Source organism: Oxyura jamaicensis, chromosome 2 (assembly GCF_011077185.1).
Source record: "Oxyura jamaicensis isolate SHBP4307 breed ruddy duck chromosome 2, BPBGC_Ojam_1.0, whole genome shotgun sequence".
NCBI lineage: Eukaryota > Metazoa > Chordata > Aves > Anseriformes > Anatidae > Oxyura > Oxyura jamaicensis.
Window position 1 is genome coordinate 82,571,492 of NC_048894.1, and position 5,937 is coordinate 82,577,428.

At 34.9% G+C, this 5,937-nt stretch overlaps 2 long non-coding RNA genes across 2 annotated transcripts in view; both read left to right on the forward strand.

Annotated features, from left to right (window-relative positions):
* LOC118162375 overlaps positions 1-5,937 on the forward strand; it is a 924,537-nt gene that overhangs the window by 705,907 nt on the left and 212,693 nt on the right. The gene's annotated exons all lie outside the window — the stretch shown is intronic.
* The window catches only part of LOC118162374, a 9,674-nt gene continuing 4,174 nt past the window's right edge, over positions 438-5,937 (forward strand). The window contains exon 1 of the long non-coding RNA XR_004748426.1: positions 438-448. This is a non-coding gene — a long non-coding RNA (uncharacterized LOC118162374). The remainder of the gene's footprint in view (positions 449-5,937) is intronic.

The window sequence follows — 5,937 nt, forward strand, 5'->3', positions numbered from 1 at the left end:
TATATATATATATAAATAAATATATATACATATAATAACATATCTATCTATCTATATATATTGAACTTATATATATAAAGTTCAATAAAGTTAAATATATATATAATTTATATATATATAGAACTTATATATATATTGAACTCAATATATAATATATATTGAACTTAATATATATATATATTTTAAGTTTAATATCTTCTTTTGCATGTTGACTAAGCCATATTAAATTTGCAAAACATCTTTAGATATATTTCTTCATTGTGGTATTCTCTAAACAGTTTGGGCTGACGACGGTTTCTGGAAGTATTTTTTCTTTTTTTTCTTTAGTTTGTAAAATGACCATGTAAGAATTTATAGAAGATATATGTATACAAATAGGCATGGTTAATGGAACATGCTTTGCTGAACTTGAGTGTCTTTCACAGTCTAAAGAACAGAACTATAGCCTGTGTGCCTTGACTAAGTTCACTGGGAACACAATGCTTGGAGAGGCAAGTTCAAGTCAGGCAACTGAAGCAGAAAACATTATCCTGAGCTGTCTATCCAGCCTGTCTTTAAATTTTCTCTTTCAGAGGCTGAATGGATAGCTAACCTCCGTATTAATCACTGCTTCAAATTTCCATATAGATTCCTGGTTATTAAAAGAAACTGTAGAGGATTTTTAGATTACCTTAGCAGAGACAGGGAGTAGTGACAATTAAGCTAGACGATAAATTTACCAGACAGAAGGTGTGTGGCTAACCATTTGCTGCTGTAAAGGCAACAGGCTCATGGGGAAGGAAAGGTGGTTTAGAGATTAGCTGAGAGTAGTAGAAGCTTTTCTTGTTACTTAAGCTAACTGTGAGTTATTCTTCATTTCAGAAAAGGATCTAAAACAAACACTAGAGTACAGAGAAAGGTGTCTACAGCTAGCCAATGGGAAATGTAATTATGGCTTACTGAAATCTTTCCATCTGTTTTAGTTATAAAGAATGGTTTCAGATATCTTCTCTCCCAATAAGTGCATCTATCAAACTACTGAGAGAAATTAAATGGCAGAGGTATCTATGCTATGAAGCATTTTAAAGTATAGCTTAGTATAGTTTGCAAACACCTCTTTTTCAAGGGGCTGTTGCTCAATTCATAATTAATAAAAAATTCAAAGCTCACTGATAAGGACTGGAGCATGACTTTATTAGGATACTCACATGAGAGAGATGTCTTGACTTTGTTTTCTATTTGTAGGAATTTTTATACATCTCTCTAATTTTAAAGTACATATAAGATACCCAGAACACAAGAGCAGATCATACTACTGTCTTAACTGAAGGTACCAGAACCATTTCATTTCCTTAGCTTATAAAGTATTTCAACCACTGACTTGTTACAGTCTTGCAGGTATAAATGCTAAAAAATGCTGTGATTAGCAGGAAACTTAATGATTTGATGAATGATAGGCAGTAGCATTGGGGTGTAGCACATGACCTCAACAGAAAATCCTGTATTAGTCTTGGACATGTCTATGTGCATACTTTGTGCAGGCTTTGAACACAGAAGACATTCGAGTACCAATAAAATAAAATAAAAATGAAATAATAAATAAAAGTGTAAGAACAGTATAGCTTCTTCATCTTAAACAATGACAATAATATTTTTTCACTCATTTTACTGCTCAGCCCAAGTTGCCACATGGCCTCAGAAGACCTGACAATAGCCTCTGAAATACTCTCTCAGGGTTACTGCAAAGGACATTTTCATATACTTTGAAAGAACAAGCTAGAGGGATGAGGGAACCCCTTTTTCACTCTTTGGACAATACAAAGTCTGGGCACAGATTTAACATTTCATAACATATAACTTAATTCTCAATCTACCAAAAAAAAAAAAAAAAAAAAAAAAAAGGTAAATAAGGGTAACAAAGGTATGACAACTATAAAACATATAAAAAAATAATAAATAATAATGCAAGGATTGCTTATAGCATAGCTACAACCATCCTCTTGATTATGATAGGTCAAGGTGTGTTTAGGTTTCATGCATAAACATATCCACATATACACACATACAGTACCTCTTCCATGAACAGTTTTTTTTCTATTTCTCTCCTAATAATGCTGTCTTTTTTGATTACTCATGGTTACACAAAGGGATATGTCTGTGTGGCCCTAGAGAGGTCTGGTAGAAGCTGTGCAAGCCTGACACTCCCAGTGTTGCTTCTCGTCCTCACCAGGGTCCTCTCTGTACCAACAGTTTTTGTTATTCCGAATACAAATAGGAACAATTTGTTTTACAGGCATGTTTCTATGAAGACACTTAGATACTTCTACAGATTTCTTGTCTGTTTCTTGGTGATGTCTTCCCATTTTAGTCTAAACAGGCAACTCCATCTTTGCTCTCTTGAGCAAGTTACTATTCCACACAAAAGTACAGGAACTTCTCCACATCCATCCTCAGGAATCTTCCATCTTTGCTTTTGCACCCATCTGAACATCACAGCTCAGAGGAACTATACTCTAATGTGCAAGTGTGCAAGTGTTTCTAGGTTTAGACAGCACTTAGTGTTTTTCAGAAAGGAGCTTTGAAATTGAGGGCCTCAGTTAATCCTAAATCTTACATTAGTTATCTATCTGTAGATTATCTAGCTCTTAGTATTTTTTTATGATCCTAATGACTAAGAAATTATTAGTATTCTTCATTTTCTGTAACTTACAGATACATTTGTCCTGGTTTCAGTTAGGACAGTTATTTTCCCTCCTAGTAGCTGGTAGGGTGCTATGTTTTGGCTCAGGATGAGAAGAGTGCTGATAACATGCTGATGTTTTAATTGCTGCAGAGCACTGCTTATACTAAGCCAAGGACTTTTCAGCTTCTCACTCTGTCCTGCCAGCGGGCAGGCTGGGGGTGCAGCAAGAGCTGGGAGGGGACAGACCCAGGACAGCTGACCCAAACTGGCCAAAGGGGTATTCCATACCATCTGATGGCATGCTGAACAATATATAGGGGTGGCTAGCCGGGGTGGGGGGCCGGCTGCTCGGGGTTGGGCTGGGCATCGGTCAGCGGGTGGTGAGCAATTGCATTGTGCATCACTTGTTTGTACATATTATTATTATTATCATTATTATTTTCTATCTTAATAAACTGTCTTTATCTCAACTCACAGGCTTCACTTTCCCGTTTCTCTCCCCCATCCCAGAGAGGGAGGGGGGAGGGTGAGCGAACGGCTGTGTGGTGTTTAGCTGCCAGCCGGGTTAAACCACAACACATTATAAAATGGTGCAGAATAATTTTGTCTGAATCAGCATGACAGATGGAATGTACTTTACTTGTTAGAAACTTCTGATGAATTGCTACAGTTATAGACATCATCATCCACGTCCTAGTGTACTCCTAACTGCTGGATGAGGCCAATTCTGTATATTTCCATGAATGTGAAGATGCATATCTTAAATTTATTCTAATATTCATAGTAGTATACTAAACATTCATTGAGTATGGATAGCTAACAAAAATGTGACACAAACCTTTTTAGCTATAAATAATGAGTCTATTTGTATGGATTTAGAGAGTAAATTTTCATACCTGAGCACGACTTGAAGTGATTCTGATTTGACAGAAGTCAGAATGTCACTTGGCAGAAAACTGTAAAACTAGCATATCTAGAAAAAGCATAAGAATAACAGGCAGCTTCCTGGTTTTGTTTTGGAGAAGGCATGGTATATATGTAGGAATGAGTTGCATAAGATTTTTGGCAGAACCTACATATAAGTTATATGAGGACTTTTTGTAATCTTCAGGAAAAGATGACCAAGAAATACAGAATTATTTGTTCTTGTTTAAAGGGAATTTAATTTAATATGAGAAATATATAAGAGCATCTGAATACTTCTTAAACTGATAATATGTTCTAGGTCATTTGCTACAGCCAAAACATTTCCAAATCTGGCAATGCAAAGTTGAACTAACAAACTAATTTCTCTTTTGCTGTCAATAATTTTGAAATGCTTCAGGCAAATATTTGATAATAATTAACTTAAAGAAAATCACATTAACAATATAATCTTTATTTTTTATTCAAGAGAAAGGAAATCATTTTGTATTTTGTAATCATAACAGGAACAAATTCAGCAGAGTATAATTGCCCTTTCCTACTACTAACATTTATCCTTAGATCCATATTAGGGAGAAGAAATTAAATACATTTTCAATAAAGTTTCAAGATGTACTTCTTTCCTTTACTTTTCTTTTTTAGCCTTTTTGTCACCAACAAAAAAGCTTTTGTTAAGTAGATTTCTTTTGTTGATATATTGAGCTGGCATGAATCCTTCAGCTACACCTAAAAGGCACTGTTTTTCCACTTGGCTCCCCAGATTGTTTCCTTTCCTTAAGAAATTCCTTTGAATCCACCAGGCCATCAGTATACAGGTCAAAAATTCTCTTATACAACTAATAAGCTAATACAGAGTTGGGGATGTGGTGGCATTATGGACATTACTTGCCCCATTTTGGCTTTTTTTTTTTTTTTTTTTTTTCCTTGATAGGCTACTCAAGGAATACAGATGGTTATTTTTATAACGTACCGTAACATACAAGTCTGTATATAATATTGGTAGATCAAGTACTGCAATTGTAGAAATTTAACTTATACTCATCTAAGGGAATTAGATATACTGTCAGAATTAGTCATTACATCTAACACATCTTTCACAGAATCACAGAATGGCTCAGGTGGGAAGGGAGTTTTGGAGACCATCTAGTCCAATCTCCTCTACTCAGATATGAGTCAACTAGAGCAGAACTGCTCAGAAAATATTTGGACATATCAGGTTTGAGTTGTGTATGTCTTTCCCTCGCTTGGCCAGACATATTTTAAATTTGCTTTAAAAATATATGTTTTTGCTGAAGGAAGACTGCCCTGACAATCTGAGCATTTCTGCACAATAACTATGCTTCAGAATTATTCACTGTGCATATAGCTCAGTAGGACAGAATATTGCTAATTTGGTATGATTGAATTTAAACAGTTTCTTATTTATTACTCAATTTCTAATACATCAAGAGAACATTTAATAGCAACAGAACTGAAGTTGTTACTGCAGACTAAGCTGATTTTAATTTTAAAGAGAACTGCGTTACAACTTGCTGGAGTAGGGAAATACTGAAACTGGAAAAAAATGTGTCATGTCAAGCATTTTTTACACATAATTACTATAATGAAATTAACTCTTAAATTTCTGTCATTAGTTTGTATATCATAGTGCTGCGATTAGGTCATGCTTCAACTGCTGTTATTCATGTTAGTCATACTTCTAATCTAGAAACATCTTGAACTTTCAGGCAAAGAGTGTCCAATTGATCTGCTTGGTCTTCCTTTACCACATTCAATAAAACTTCTTTCTTTCAGATTTATGCGCAGACCAATAATTCTTTCCCAGATCCTTTGGTTTGGACAGAAGTCAGCAGACAGATGGAAGAACAATGACTGTAATCAATGTAATATAAAGACTTGCCTTCCTCCAGGTTCTTGAGCAGAATCCACATATTCTGAACCTCAATGAATGAAAAAAAAAAACAAACCTACAGTTCTTCACAAACCTGGTGCCCTAAAAGAATATGTCTGCTCAGGTCCAAAGACTCAAGGGTAGTATTACCACTGTAGTTGGAATGAAGTAGTGAAATAATGTGAGAAAATGATACTTTGCTCACTTAATATGCTTAGTCTGTACTTTTCTGAAGCATTAAGGATAACTGCATTTATTTGTGGTATATGTTTTACAAAAAATTGCACTGAATAATTCTATACTATAGAAGCAGAATGAGATTTCCTAAGATGCTAGTAGGAAATATGCAGCAAAAACAAATGTTACCCAATGTGAACGTCTTCAAAATACCTGCCACCACTAATTGATAATTCCACTCCTTGCTCAGGGAAAACTTTATGAACATCTCAACCTGTTGATT